Raw genomic sequence first — 16,334 nt, forward strand, 5'->3', positions numbered from 1 at the left:
TGCTAAGACAGTATATAGACTGTAAATAATTTTAACTAATTTAAAAGTAGAAATATTGGTAAATATCTATGTATTTGATTTATTTTGCCCCTTTTATCATGAATTATGCAATCCATATTATCATTTTTCTTTAATACATCCCCATGAAGTTAACTGACAAATGTTATATTGGGAAGTAAATAGAACCTGACCTCAGAACACAGAGAAGTCCAGACACAGAAAGAGTACAGACTACAAGTGAAGCAACTTGAATGAGTTGTTAATCTCCCTGAGTTTTAGTTTTCTCATTTGTAAAACAGCTGTCTCACAGAGTTGACACGAAGATCAAATAGATGAATAAACACGAACATGGTTTGTAAGCTGAGAGGGACTTAGCCCTGAGTGATCATCATTATCAGCACAAAATGGAAGATTAAAATCCAAGTCACTCTTTGACTGCCAGTTGTATTTAATTTTTCAACTTTCATTAGCGAGCTGCAGAATTTCTTTCTGTGAGACCTTGAACCTTGGTAGACTATGGAACACGGGCTTCAAAAGCCACAGAGCTTTTTCTGATAGTTGTCATTCCAAAGAAATTGGTGAAATTCCACTGAGTGCAGAGAGGAAAACACAAAGTTTTTCTTAAATATCAGACTAGGTTATCTTTTGGAAAACTGTGCTTGGGCAGGGAGGATGGGGTGGGGAGAAGCAAAAATAAAAACTTTGTCCAGAGCTAGTCTAAAATAGAAATGTGAAGGAGGTGAAACTTGTTTTCGAGACTGTTTCTCTAACGTCTTAGACCCTGAAGACCTTGTCCTGACAACCCCATGACACCCACCTTGTTGGCATGACTTGCCTAGCATTCCTTCTGTCTACCACTCACTGGCCAAAGCCCAACTACCCCAAGACCTGCCTTCTCAGAGGCCTATGCTAGACTAGACTGCCTACCTAATGCTCAGTGACGTTTGGTATTTTGCTCTTAAAAAAATTTACAGCCAGGAGTGGTGGTGCACACCTGTAATCCCAGAGGCTCAGGAGGCTGAGGCAGGAGGATCCTGAGTTCAAAGCCAGCCTCAGCAAAAAGGAGTGCTAAGTAATTCATTGAGACCAGGTCTCTAAAATACAAAATAGGGCTGGGGATGTGACTCAGTGGTTGAGTGCCCCTGAGTTCAATCCCCAGTACCAAAAAAAAAAAGGCATTTTGCAACTTCTTTTTTTTTTTTTTGGGGGGGGGGGTTTGCTTTATAATATGCTCTTATCTTGATCCATTGTAGGCAATGATCCTATTCTGTTTTTTGTGCATTTTTTGTGTTGTATATTTTCTTCCTCAGTTTTAAGCATCTTTTCATGTCCATGCATCTTAATTTGTATAAACAGTGTTGAGTAATATATCATTCTGTCTCTTACTATTCCCTCTAAATGCACTGTTTTCAAAATCTAAAAAACCAAAGGTAATTTGCCATAATAGGATCTTCAGTCCTTTGAGCTCAAAAGGTAAGCTATCTGGGGAAACCTTCACTTGTGAGGAAAGTGTTTTGGAACCAAGGAATAGGGTTGCTTAACACTTCCATCCCCCACCCTGCACCTCCACGCCTCTGACTGGTAGAATATTCCTCTGCTATTACCTTGCTTCGGTTATTTTCACTGCTTGTCTGATTTTTCCCATATCCCGTTTTCCCTGCCTGCTCTGCCACCCCATCCCACCTCCGCCTGCACCCTCAATCCATTCCTCTTCAGCAGCTGGAACGATACAAACAGGGTCCTGCTACCTCCCTTTTGAAATCCCTCCTTTGATTTTCCATCACACAGAATAAAATCCTACAAGGCTCTCTGCGATCTTGACCCTTTGCCTTGGGGAATTCATCTCCTACCACTCCTGTCATTTCTGCCTCTGCTCTAGCCAGCACAGCACATCCTGCACACTGTGGCTCAGGCCCTTTGCACATGCCATTCCTGACTGGAGTGCCCTTCCCCTGTAGACGTCTGCCTGACTTCACCCTGCAAGCTCTCTGCTGAGGGCCGCCCTATCACTGAGGCTTCACTGAACCATCCCAAGGAATGGCTTACCCCCACCCTGAGCTATTCTCAGCATTGACTGCTACTTGACGCATTCCGTATTTAATTTGGTTACTTGTCTGTTGACTTCCCTCTTCCCTTCATGAGAATGGAAGTTCCCTGCGGGCAAGCTCTTTGTTTTGTTTGTTGCTTCATCCCCGACTCCAGTTCTTGGTGCATGGTATATGAATGCATGAATGATGGAATGAATACTCAATTCACAGATAAAGTGTAGTCCTCTAAAAAGAACTCACGAGGCCAGCCTTTAATGGCCTGACCTCTAGTCTTCTTCCTGTTTGCATCTGGTGCATCCCCACCCTTCCATCCCTACGCCCATGTGCCCATACCCAGCCTTCACTCTGTGCTCCAGCCAGAGGGAACTTCTTTTCATTTCCTTAGGTGTATCTTGCTCCCTCGTGTCTTCAGGTTTGCACACACTCTGTTCTCTCTGCTTTGAACGCTGTTCCTCCGCCTGTGTCCAGCTATGTCATCTAGGTGGTCTTTTTGATAGGCTTTCTGTCTGATCCCACAGCACAGAGAGCTTCCTGTACATTTGCACTTATTTGCCCCAATTTCCAGAGTTCTTTACTTCACACCGTCGACCTTGTGCTTTGAATTCTTGAAGACAGGGGCAGCTTTCTCATTTATCATCGTCTCTGCAGTGCCTGCAGCAGAGCCTCGGTGAATACTTGTGGAATGATTGGCCTCTACCTAGTATATTTGCTGGCCGCCATTACCCATAGGTTTAATTTGTTGAATATCTCTCTTTTTTGTGTGTGCTGGGGATTGAACCCAGGGCCTTGTACGTGTGAGGCAAACACTCTACCAACTGAGCTACATCCTCAGCCCTTGAATATCTCTTAATAAATGCAAAGATAAAGTGCTTTAGGTCTGAGGCATATATGGAGGAGGGTGGTCACAATGCACTAGCTGGGAAGATCCACAGGACTTTTGCATTCAGAATTATCACACAGGAATAACGCTTAATCTGTGCCTCTTGGGGTTTTTTTTATTTTTTTATTTTTTTATAACAACTCTTGATTTGGGGAATTTCCATGTGCATCATTTTCATTGGTGTGAAGGGCCCTAGGGCTAGAAAGGAAGGGCTAGAGAGTGCAGAGCTCAGCGACAGGGAGCCCGCTGGGTCTCCTGGGTCTTTTAAGTGTCTGTTCCCAGGAAGAGCATGTCAAGCTCTGTGTGAACTCAGTTTTCTCACACGTTAACATGAGAATTGCAGTAAAGACTCCCGCCTTCCTGCCTCCCTGGGAGGAACAATAAATAAATGTGATAAGAAACTGTTTCACAAAATAAAACAGACTTTGGAGTAAAAAAGTGGCCAGCCAGAATTCCACGCGTAGCTGGAAACCATTCCCCATTTGAGCGCTTCCCATCAGTCTAACGGGTGGTAATCAGTAAGCTCACCAGCCTCACATTCTTGCACGCACACACACACACACACACACACACACACACTGAAATACAATGGAGGCTGTGGCTATTTAAAAGAAGAGGTCACTTCAGTGTGCTTATAAGTGCCTTTGAGTTCATAATAACAGATTATCGGTTCATTTAAAGCTTAAATGTATATTAATTGATTTTCATTGTATTTGCTGTTAGTAACATGAATATGGTGTGCATATAAGTATGTAATGAGTGTGTGCATATATCTGTTTATCTATTTGTATCCTGAGGTATATAAACAGTCATCCATTCATCCCAGTTCTAGAATGAGGCACAGGGATTAGATTTCAAAAGTGCTTTCAGTTCTAAGGATCTAGGAGTCTTGGAGCTTTGGCTTTGCAACATCTCACGCATGCTTCAGGGAAGAAGAGCAGAGTTGCATATAATTGTCTGCATAAACCAGCACCTTTCAAAAACATCAGCGTGTGGAATGCACTTGTAGAAGGTTTTTGGTGGGTAAATGTGGACTGTGCTCCCCATAGAGAACAGAATTTCTGCTCGGCTGTGTCCCCAGCTGGACTCTAGATGTGAACCTAGCAGTGACATCGAATAGTTGCTCATGCAATCTCGACAGCGCTGTCTTCTCTGGGAGAAAGCTCTCATTCTACAGCCATTCTAAAACTTTGCCATCACAATAGGCAGGGTAGGATGTCGAGAAGGAGTGGAGGTTCACCGGGTTGGATGGGCGGAAGCGGGGATGGGAACGGGAAAGACAGTAGAACGAATCAGATATAACTTTCCTACGTCATATGAATACACGACCAGCGTAACTCCACATTAGGTACAACCACAAGAATGGGAAGTAATACTCCATGTATGTATGATACGTCCAAATACATTCTACTGTCACGTATAACTAAAAAGCACAAACAAGAAGGTTTTCAAAAAACCTCTTTGCTGCACTCTGGGTTTTACAAATAGTCACAAAGGAGAATGTTTGAATCCTTGGAAGACAACTCCCGATAAGAACTCGGGCCTGGAAACTACTAGGGGACTGAACTAATGACATGAGTAAACTTTGCAGTGTGTGGGATGAGCTCTTCAAGAAACAGTTGCAGAGTGGAGGTATCTGCAAGCTGCCACGCAGCAGGCAGCAGGACTGTGAATGTAGACAGAGTGGAAGGAGGCCAGTACTGTGCACTGCACAACTCCAGAAGGTATCATTCACATTCTATTCCAAGAAGACAGTGCTCTCTGGAGAGAAGAGAAAGTAAAATAAGGGCAATTTTTTTTCAATTGGGCCATATGGAAAACAAATATGGAAATAATATGCTTCTGTTTTGTTTTTATAACCAATAACTAAACAACAAATAAATCATAAATGAAACCGAAGTCTTAGGTTTAAATGTAGCCCAGAGAAAAGAATTAAATCCACTCAAAGTTTCATAGTTTAGGAAGCAGATTCATGCCAAGTTTCTGATACCACACGTCTTAAAACACTGAGAGCAGAACAGACATTCTGAATGAAGCAAATCAGTACAATGCCTAGAACAAGAAAGCAAAATAGTGCCCTTAGGGTTAAGTCTAGATGCACCTCCATTCAAATAGCCAGGGAAAGTTTCTATTTCTGGCTACTATTTGCCACACGGTGTCTTCCATTGGTGTCCTCACAGGCCCATGGCACTCACGTGTTAAATAATACAAGCTAATATTATCTTTGAACTCTTGCTCCAAATGATCAGTTTAAAATTAAAAAGTATGTTCATTAATTTTATTAATTGACTACGAATGTGTTTAAATCAAGTTAAGGATTTTTAAGTCAAGTGTAATATTCAGGAAGAAATAAAAGTGAATTGGCTGCTTACTTGGTGTAATAAACTTAGAATCATGTAAGAAGCCCGGCATGGTGGCGCACACCTGTAATTCCAGTGGCTCAGGAGGCTGAGGCAGGAGGGTCCCGAGTTCAAAGTCAGCCTCAGCAACTTAGCAAGGCCCTAAGCAACTCAGTGAGACCCTGTCTCTGAATAAAATAAAAGAGGGCAGGGGGTGGGGCAGCTCTTGGGATGTGGCTCAGTGGTTAAGTGCCCCTGAATTCAATCCCGCACACCAAAAAAATAAATCATGTAAGATCATCCCAGTGTGGTGGCACATGCCTGTCATTCCAGCTACCCAAGAGGTTGAAGCAGGAGGATCACAATTTTGAGGCCAGCCTCAGCAACTTAGTGAGACCCTCTCTCAAGATAAAATTAAAGGACTAGAGAATGTGACTCAGTGGCAAAAATAATTATATGTATATATATATATATATAAACACATATACATATATATGTGTATATCTGTGTATATGTTATGCAAGATCCACCAGGTCTAACTATTAACTACATATTTATAACAGTATCTAGAAAGGAACCTCCAGTGTTGGGAGTTTAAAATGATGACAAAAGGATTATTAAAGCTTTGCGTAGTGGCACATTCCTGTAATCCCAGTGACTCAGGAGGCTGAGGCAGGAGAATCTCAAATTTGAGGCCAGCCTCAGCAACTTAGTGAGGACTTAAGCAACTTAGTGAGACCCTGCCTCAAAATAAAATAAAAAAAGGACTGGGGATGTGGCTCAGTGGTTAAGCATCCCTGGGTTAGAGCCCAGACCTCCTCCCTGCCCAAATAGCATTTTTGAGATCAACTGAGCCCTTTGCAAAAACTCCACATAATTTTAATATATAGTTTAGTCAATATAGAGTAAACTTTTATTTCAATCTTGACCTCTCACTGACGGATAATGATAACCCTTGACTAATGTAACTAAATGAATAATTGCTCCAAATATTATTTTAGTCATAAGAACAGAATGCAGAGCCCAAAAATGGATCTGTGAATATAGGGTAAAAAGTAGTATATGATAAAGGTAGTATTTTAGATAAAGGGAAAAGATGTCCACCTAACAATTTATTAGGATGACTGACTCTCATCTTGGACAAAAATAATATTTAGATCCCTACCTTACACCATTCACCAGTATTTTTCAGAGAGATTAAGATATATAAAACTCTGAAAACAATTAGAAGAAAAGAGGAAAAAGTTGTATTACTTTGGGTAGGAAATACCCTTTTAAATAAGACTCAGAAGGCAAACAAGACAAGGGGGAGAGCGATAACTATGACCACAAGAAAGCAATGCCTTCTCCCCTATGAAAAATAAGACAAGCAAAGCCAAGAGTCGAGAGACAGAACAAGGACAAAAGCTTATTCTCTTGCATTCCTGGGCGAGGACTAAATTTGCCAATACTTATTTAAACTGGAAATGTACTACCCATGATCTAACAATTTGGCCTCTTCTGATTTTCCTTAAAGAAGGACATTGCAGCAGGAGGATCATGAATTCGAAGCAAGCCCAGTCAACATAGAGGGACACGATCTCAAAAAAACAAAACAAAAACAAAAAAACATACACGTACACATACAAGCTATTCATTGCAGAATTATGTGTGATCACATAAATTGGGAACAGCTTCACTGTCCATAGAGTTTAGTAGTTGAGTAGAATCAGGTCTATGCGTGATGAAATTAAAGATCTCCATTACATCCTGTTGCCTGAGAGAAGTTTGATCATGATATGGATGATAATAGACCAGTTATATAAAACACACACTTATAAAGCAATATCACACATACGTACATGTATTCCTTTTTTGTATGTGAAACAGAAGGACTACGCATCTGTTAGCAAAGGAAGCTTTGCGATCCAAAGGGAATCAGTGCAGGGGTCAACAGTTTTACTTCACTTATACCATTTCAATTATGGAAAATGAGAATACGTGTATGACTTTTGTTAACATCTTCTTTTCAACTTACATTTTTGTTCTGTGTGTATACCTTGAGACAAAGGGTGATATTAAACAGTTGTGAAGATGACGTGATGCCGAGTTTTAAAAATGACAACTGCAGTTGCGTTGCTACAGTGGTCCACACTGACACCTATAATGCACACCTGGGAAAGGAGACTGAGGTGCTCGCATCCCCTCTTGTCTTCCTTTTATGGCATTCCTCCCCTCCACAGCTCAGGCCCCTGCTCTGGGACCTGCCTCCTAGCCACCGAGGTCTTTTCTTTTTCGTCTGCTATAATCTCCCAACCCAGGATTCGACCCAGGTTGATCTCACCCAGAACTGCATTCCTGATATCTCCCCTAGCAAAGAGGCCACATCTAGATGGATAAGCCAAGACCTTGTCCCATCCCACAGAAGTCACATGCTGAGTAAATATGTTCAGGGGCTGCCTGTAGAGAGGTCTTGCCCCAGGGGAGGGACTGGAAGTCAGATTCCAACAGGGAAGACAGCCTCAAGTCAGTGTAACTAGAGGAACTTGCAAAGGCAGCTGGGAAATCCGGAGGACTAGGCTTAAAACAGAAAATGCAAGCAATCAGAAGGAAAGGACACATCTTCTGGTCCCAGAGCAGGCCAGGGTGGGACTAGCAGCATGAAATTTTAGGTAAGAAACAGAAGCATGAAATTATAGGCAATATGAACAAGAAAATCCATAGTCAAGTGTTAATACTACAAGGCAGAAGAATAAAGACCATGAAGAAGAAAGGGCAACGACAATGGGGAAGAGACCCTGAGGTGGCCCTGTTTGCATCCCTGCAGATGGACTTTGTCATTGTCCTTACAAGGCAAGAGCCACTCACTCCCAGGGCAGTTGGTCAGAGCCAGAGTTTCTTATCTGCTTTAAAAAAACTAGCAACCCCAGACCACATCCCTGTCCAATTAACTAACACTTCTTGGTTGAACCTAAACATCAGTATTTTTCAAAGGAAGGAGTTCTCTAGGACTGAGATGCGCTGGAAAGGCCCTGCAGATTTAGAGTGCATGACTGGTGGCACCTGGCACAGATGAGGAGCACACAGCATGGAGAGTGCAAGGCGTCCATTCCCTCGGAACAATTCCCTCTAGTTCTTTAGTCAATGAGTTGATACACCCATTTTGTCCACAGAATGTAAGACGCCTGCTCTCATTATTTTCTTGCAGGAGAGCTCAGACCCAGGGTTGTAAAGTCATCACAGTTTCTGGATCCTTAGTTCCAATTCTCTATGCAGAGCTGAGTCTTGCCTTCTCAAGACACACTCCATCCCACCCCAATCCTCCAGAGTTGGCAGCGTGGATCCAACCTAACATTCCATTGTTTATTTTTCTCTCTGAAAGTAATATATTCAAGATTGTAAAGTATATTTTTGATAATTGGTGCAAAAAGTGGATTTATGGTCCAATCTGACATAAATCAGGCTCAAAATTTACTGGCAGAAACGCAAGTTGCATAATTACTCGGCAGCAGTTACGCATTCTTGACACATTTATCTTCTTGAGCCTGAACTCTGTACATGCGTGGACACATATGAAATTCCCCACTTGTGATGTTTCTTCTCTGGCTTTTAGAAATAGATTTATGAAGGTATTACTCTACAATATATAGTTCTACTTTTATAATTTGGATGACTGGGGGTAGCCAAGGGAAGCAGCTAAACCTTAACATATTGAAGTCATCTCTTATTCCTTTGAGATCTTGAGCTGGGTGGACAAATGCATTTTGTATTTACAAAAATGCAAAATAATTAACTTGGAAATTATTTGGCTGGTGATTGTCACTAACAGATTTCTCTGGTATCAAGAGGATGGCTTCAACGCTCCTACTTCACCTGTATCGAAGCATCCTAAGACATGTCCATGTACCAAGATGGATCACCAGGCTCTCAGGTCCGCTCTTCCTGACACCTTGGCCACTTGAAGAACCCCAGTAATTTTCTCCTAGAAATCTCCTTCTGGCTCATCTTGAACTTAAAATGTTGCATCAGCAACATTATCTGAAATTATGAGGCCTTGGGCAAGGAATCACAAGACTCAGTTGTATAATTTTCTTGAACAATGGTAGAGACTATGGAAGAAAATGGAAGAGAATGGAAGATCTGGAAGTTAAATGAAGGAGGAGAAGGAGATAATCAGCTTGATAAGTCTGTGAAAGTGCTTTCCATGGAGGATAGTAAACAAGATGTGAAGATGAATCAGAGTATATGGGAGATGCCTGGTGATTTTCACCCCCAAAATATTGGAAGGCAGGTGAGAGATGGAAATGATGTTTGCAGCCTCAAAATCTTTATACTAATAATAGCTCTCATTGACTGAGAATTTACCATCTGTGTATCTCTTTTAGTCTGAGGAACAATCCTATAAACATAGATGCTATTATTGCTTCCAGTTTACAGATGGAGGACACGAGGCTTAAGGAAATTTAAAAATTTGCAGAAGGACCCATATAGCTGGTAAGTGAGAAAATGTCAATCCAGACCTGGGGAATCAAATTCAGTATGCCGGCCACACCATGCTGTGCACCTAGCCTGAGGGGTGTGCATTGTAAATGAAGTGAGCCTGATGTCACAACAAATGTGGTCTTTGATTCCTGGTGGGGAGGGACCTCAGATTGGAACACAGCAATGGAAGATCATACCCTGTTCCCAAATGAGTCTATAATAAAGGGAGGCTGAGCCGTATTGCGGTCAAGGAAGTTCTGACATGAGTAACCTGGGAATGGAAACACGATAGAGAATGGACAAAGTAGAGAACGCAGTGATTTGCTTTGGAACTTTGTTAAGGGCCATCTGGCCAGAAGGTTAAACTTAATTACAATTTCTGATAGTGGACAGAACTTAGTAGGACTAAAAGTAGAACTGATAATTAGATGTGTGCTATATGTAGTGGTAACGAGAAACTCCCACAACTGGATGTTTGCTAGAGATTCCATCTCCAGTAACTCTTCTCACCGACTGCCCCATAGCCTTTCTCCAGCCATGCCCCACTGAGCAGCTGCTTCATCGAACCCACAAAACCTGGATGGATAACACTCTGTATCACACACTAGGAAGTAAATACCACCACCCCCACAACAAAAAAGGTTTCTAAATTCCTCCAATTTTTGGATGCTTAACAGAAAGGACAGGAGTTGTTTACACCAGCACAGCACACCACACATTTTATAAAAGAATTGAAAGATGAAGACATAACTTCTAGTACATTCCAGGAAGCCAAAGTGTATTTTATTTGATTATTTTACAAAATGTTTATTTTTTGAAATCCGTGCATTAACAGGGTGTTAACACTCTAAATGTGTTGTTACCACCAACTTCAGCATTATCAAAGTAAACCAACATAAGCACTTTTATCATAGATGTAACCAATGATTATTAACACTTCGTTTTTCCAGAGTATATTTTAATTTACTATTTCTACTGGATGGCAAAATGACATCCCTGCTTTTAAACAAAAAAAAAAAATTTAATGCAAGCAGAGAAAAATTATTGGAGAAGATAATCTGAGGGGTGAGTACTGAATGGCAATTGCCCCTTGGAATTCAAGTTCAATTCAGTCCCCCCTCCACCCCCTGCCAGCATATGTTTTGACTTAAAATAGTACCTTTTGTTCAGATTAAGTCTCAGCTCCCAAATCTTTCTGCTTTCAGTTCTTTGAAGAAGACACCCCAGAATCCAGTGTGAGGAAAGCAGTCTAATCCAGAGTTCTTGAAAACAGCTTGGTGTTTTCAATCAAACCAGTAGCGGAATGCAAGCTTAACTGGCCCCGCCCGATTTCTCCCACCCAGATATTTTTCCTTTTTGTCCAGCACAGTTTCATCTGTTCCAAAGGAAGAGAAAAAGCAGAAAAAGAAAAATGTTTACTTAAACCATTAAACTCTCAACTACTACTCAATCAACCTGACCAAATGTAAAAGGCTTGATCCGTAGTGGTGATGGAGAAAATAGGGCAGGTATTTATTTGACTAATTGAGAACATGGGCTATTAACTTCCCTTTATCCTCTCTTGTAAGAACAGGTTACAGGTACTACTGAGCAGCAGGTCTAGCTTTGGATGCATTTATTTTATTAACTAAACACTGTGACTTTAAAGCACAAGGTACTGTGCTAAAGGTAATGAGGAGGTACATACGTAAAATATATGTAACATGTTCACAAATCTTGCCTTTATTATAGACTCATTTGGAAACAGGGTATGATCTTCCATTGCTGTGTTCCAATCTGAGGTTCCTCCCCACCAGGAATCAAAGACCACATTTGTTGTGACGTCAGGCTCACTTCATTTACAATGCACCCCCCTCAGGCTAGGTGCACAGCATGGTGTGGCCGGCATATTGAATTCGATTCCCCAGGTCTGGATCGACGTTTTCTCACTTACCAGCTATATGTGTCCTGCAAATTTTTAAATTTCCTTAAGCCTCGTGTCTTCCATCTGTAAACTGGAAGCAATTTGTTAGCTTGTTGAGAGCTAACAAATCAGGAGAGACAAGAAGTAAATATAAATGACTATGATACAAAGTAGAGCGAAGTAAGAGTCACGAGAGGGCGCAATTCCAGGCCTGTGGGATTTCCTCATCAGGGAAGTCTTCCTGGGGGAGGAGGCCTATCCACTGAGGACAGAAGGGCCTTCCAAGGCAGCTCAAAGGAGAACAGGGACAGAGGCTGAGATCCCTCAGGAAAGAGGGGCAGGTCACTATTGTGACAGGCAGGCTCAGAGATCATGCTTGGGGAAGCATCCTGTTCTTTTGAACTCACTTGGATTAGCTTGCTTTGATTTTGCCTAGTTTCAGACTAAATCAGGTAATAGCTACATACATCAGTTCATCTCCCATGCTTTCAAAACGTAGGTTCAGGGTTTCATGCATAAAATTATGCAATCTTGCTTTTTCTTGCATTCTCTCTTTCTCTCCATCCTTCTCTCGTTCAACTCCCGCCCTCCCCCACCCCCCCCCCACACACATAGAAAAGAATAGGTACTAAAAAACGACCCTAAAGAGGCAGGCCCTCTGGCTTTCTCCATTAAACAAGGGACCTGCATTTCAAGCTCCACACTAAATCCATTCAGAAACATCTGGAGGCAGACCCTGGTTCTGCTTCCTGGGAATAAAGGCAAAGGATTTCAGGCCTGAGAGCAGACTTAAATACTTCCTCAGTCACTTTCCTTTACCCAGAAAAGTGACAGTTCTGTGTAATGCCACCCATTTTCTGCTTTAATGAAAACATTTCTCATTACCATAAAGTACAATGAGCTGCTACTAGAATTCCTGTTGACCAAGGGTGGCACTCTGGGGCCCTGTCCTTGCAACTTCTCCCCTCGACCTTCCCTCCAACCACAGCTGCTGCAGGAAAAGAGGGCTCCACTGTTTTCTAGACTTTAACACATGCCACTTGTTTTTTTAAATGATAGCAAACAAGGGATTCGATTGGCTATTTTTCGCTGAATGTATTAGAAGATTGCAATGAAGAAATTAATCATGTGAAAAGTCTTGCAATTTTATGGATGCTAATTTTTCTGCCCTTTTTTCTCGGATCTTATGTGATTGCTGCCACTCTACTGCACACATAAACTAAAGTAATATATTTGTGAGGAACTCCATGAACAAAGTCATGCAAATATCAAAAAGTGAATTCAACAAAAGTGAAATTAGACTACAGCACTGTCAGAGATTATATTAAGAAGCAGACAGTAGTCACCATGTAAAAATTAAAGGATGCAAGGGGGCACACTCGCTCATGCCTGTTATCCCAGGGACTCAGGAGGCTGAGTTTGAGGCCATCCTTAGAAACTTTGTGAGGCCCTTAGCAACTTAGTGAAAGCCTGTCTAAACACAAAAAATAAAAAGAGCTGGGGATGTGGTTCAGGGTTAGGCGCCCTGGGTTCAATTCTGGGTACCAGAAAAGAAAAAATTACAGGTTGCTGATCGAGGTACTTGGTCAAATAAATGCTTCTAAGAAAATGTCACAACCATTGAAAAGAAATTTAAAAAGAAAAATCTATAATGAAGAACTGGAGTTGTCAGAGAAAGAGGACAAACAAAACATATTAATCTAAAACAGATAAAGATAGCATCCGACAAGAAAGAAACCTGGCAACCTCTTTCAAAGAGTACCATTTGCAAACTATGATAGAACCAGTAAGAATAGCAATTCTGAGGAACAATATTTTTACAAAAAGAACAATTTGGGGGCTGGGGTTGTGGCTTAGTGGTAGAGTGCTTACCTAGTATGTGTGAGGCACTGGGTTCGATCCTCAGCACCACATAAAAATAAATAAATAAAATAAAGGTATTGTGTCCATCTACAACTAAAGAAATATTTTAAAGAAAAGAACAATTTTAATATCATCTCAACTACCTGAAGAAAAAATTGCTACCATTGTGTGAAACCATGGAAGTTCTTCCCAAGAAACTGAAATATTTAACTAATGTGTCAAATCTACTGAAAATGGAGAAGGCAGAAGACAGAGCTAATAAGGAAGGTCTGGCATTATTATAGGGAGAAATGGATAAATAGTAGAAACCACAGAATTGATGACTGGAAATATTCAGAGACTAAAGAACCAAGTTTGGATTGTGTCACATGAGGTAGAAGAAGAGGAGGAGAAGGTAAAACAGATGCCTCAAATGGGTTGTAGTGGGGTATTCTCTCTTCTAGAACTTTCTCAGAACAGTCTTAAAGCACCCACTCTTCAGAAAGAAATTTTGATGCTAATTCCAAACCAGAATGTTCTTCTAAAGAAGTTGAATGATCTTCAAAATTCATCTCAAATGAAGAACTTGTCAACGTTCATTTGAAGAAGCCTATAAGAAACTAGATGCCTCTTAGTCTATTTTTTAGATTGCTTCATTTTAATTTAGTGTTTATAAATTTATAAAACTGTTAACCCCTGATGATATTATAGAGGCTGAAGTCATATATATACACACTTTAAAATAAACATATGATGTAGTCCTGAAAACTCTATTTATAGCAATTGCTAAATCTGGAAAATCAATATTTATATTACTATATCTTGCAGTTATTCATCTAAAACCATAAAATAAGAATAGCCATGATCTAATGGTATGTAATGGCTGAATGAAGCTCATTTATTGGTTAGCAGAGAATACTCTGTCATGACTTTGTATATGTAAAGTGTTTGTTAGTTCCTCATTTAAAAAATAATAAGTGTTTAATAATAATAATAAGTGTTAAAATAATAATAATAATAATAAGTGTTTGCTGTTACTCAAAAAAAAAAAATGTTTTATAGGATGTCATTATTTTGGACTAGGCTCCTGTACTAGGCCCCAACACATCAGAGTAAAAGCAAAATGGAGTCACTCAGGCTAAATTAAGCTGTTTAACCTTCAGGTTTAGAAAGGTATCTGTTATCTTTCCCCAACAGGTCAGTTTCAATTGGCCTGATAAAGGCATCCTGATGTTGTCTGACGTTAACCAATTAATTATTTTCTATGGTTCTGTCTCCCCTCCTCAGTTGGCTCCCACTTTGCAAGGCAAATAACTTTGAAATGACCAATCCATTTCTTGTTCTTTTGTTTTTGCTATCTTCATCCTTTCTCTATCTATAAAACTAATCTCCTTTGTTAAAAGAAAAAAATCAGAAAATTTATTCTATTCCATGGAATGAAGTGTTGCCCAACTTTAGGAAAAAAAAAATAAGAAAACCAATTAAACTATTTAAACAATTGTGGCCATTTTGTCCTTTGATACTATAAAACTTTCTTGATGAGTTCCAAGATAATGTTTTCCAGGACATCCTGCTTGTTGCTTGTTCATTGACAAAATGCTAAATGGAATCAGCAAACGTCTTCATTTGGAAAGAGATGGCTGAAAAAAAAAAAAAAAAAAATAGCAAAATCACTTTACCAGGCATCAGAGAAAAGAAAGTGTATTTGCTGAGCACTCAAACAAGGAAATGAACTCCAATCCCCATCCACCTCAGATTTGCTCAGGATTGTCAAGAGCTGAAAAACTTCAGAGCATAACAGAAATGCAGCTCAATTTTAGAAATACAAAGTATTTGGAGTAACTCATTTGGTCAAATATTTATGTTTTGGTACATAGTTGAACTGCTTATCAGACTTCAGGAATTCTTTGTTTTTCATTTTTGTGCTTTTATTTCCTCTCCTATCTCCTCCTCCTCTCACTAGAAGCAAAACAGTCTCTGGCACCCAGAGCTGAGGTTGCTTCTCCATGGCGGAACCAAGCCAGGCCCAAGGTGGCCAATCCCTAACCCCTAGCCCAGTGCACTTCCCTGCCCCTGGCTCTCTTCTGGGAAGTGCTAAGTTCCTAAGACCTCCCCAGGAGAGAAACGAAAACCCTTTCCCTGGTAAATGTATGGACCCTTCTTGAGATCTTCTAACTGACCTGACTTCAGAATGCCACATCCAGGGGTGGGCCCTTGCATGTGCAAACTGAGGCAGAGAGGTAGGTGAGAGAGGTCCCAGGAGCCTCGGGAGCAAGAAGGACACTCATCACCCTTCACTGCCCAAGACCCACAATGGCTCTGCTGTAATTTAAAGAAATAGAGTCTGGATCAGAAGGAAGATGCCACTTACAAGAAATATGTGTAGCTGACACACTAACTTTGGTCAGAGATAGGGCTGACATTTGGTATTTGGGCCGCCTCTGATGGAAACTGAGCTGAAATGGTGGATATTTGTTCAAAGGTCAGAGGAATCACTATTTCTCCTTATACATCTCCAGGATGACCTCTGTTTTTGGGGCCTGTGGTATCAAGTTCTACATTTCTTATGAAGTTCTTTACCTCTCTGCTCTGGGAGCTGCTGAATCACATTGAGAATCTCAGGTGCCTTCCAACCAGCCCCTAGCAGGGCCCTACCAATCCCAGGTTCTCCAGCCCAGAGGGATACAAGCACATTCCAAGATGTTCCACAGCTGGGGAACTAGGAGCCTGGATATCTGGAACCCACAGAGGGAAGATGTCCTACCCTGCTCCCCATGTCCCAACTATATTTCCCCAAAGATTTCAAAGTACTGTTCAAGGTGATCTTGTTTTCTAATATAAGCTTATTTCAATTTGTACCT

At 40.9% G+C, this 16,334-nt stretch overlaps 1 protein-coding gene and 1 pseudogene across 1 annotated transcript in view; one reads left to right on the top strand and one right to left on the bottom strand.

Annotated features, from left to right (window-relative positions):
* Cald1 (caldesmon 1) overlaps window positions 1–10,980 on the bottom strand; it is a 202,572-nt gene extending 191,592 nt beyond the window's left edge. The window contains exon 1 of the mRNA XM_047560465.1: window positions 10,888–10,980. The gene's annotated coding sequence lies outside the window, so the exon portion shown is untranslated. The remainder of the gene's footprint in view (window positions 1–10,887) is intronic.
* LOC124991268 (centromere protein Q-like) lies at window positions 9,346–14,108 on the top strand (annotated as a pseudogene).
* Window positions 14,109–16,334: the final 2,226 nt, after the last annotated feature.

The sequence above is a fragment of the Sciurus carolinensis genome, chromosome 8 (assembly GCF_902686445.1).
Source record: "Sciurus carolinensis chromosome 8, mSciCar1.2, whole genome shotgun sequence".
In the NCBI taxonomy this organism is placed as follows: domain Eukaryota; kingdom Metazoa; phylum Chordata; class Mammalia; order Rodentia; family Sciuridae; genus Sciurus; species Sciurus carolinensis.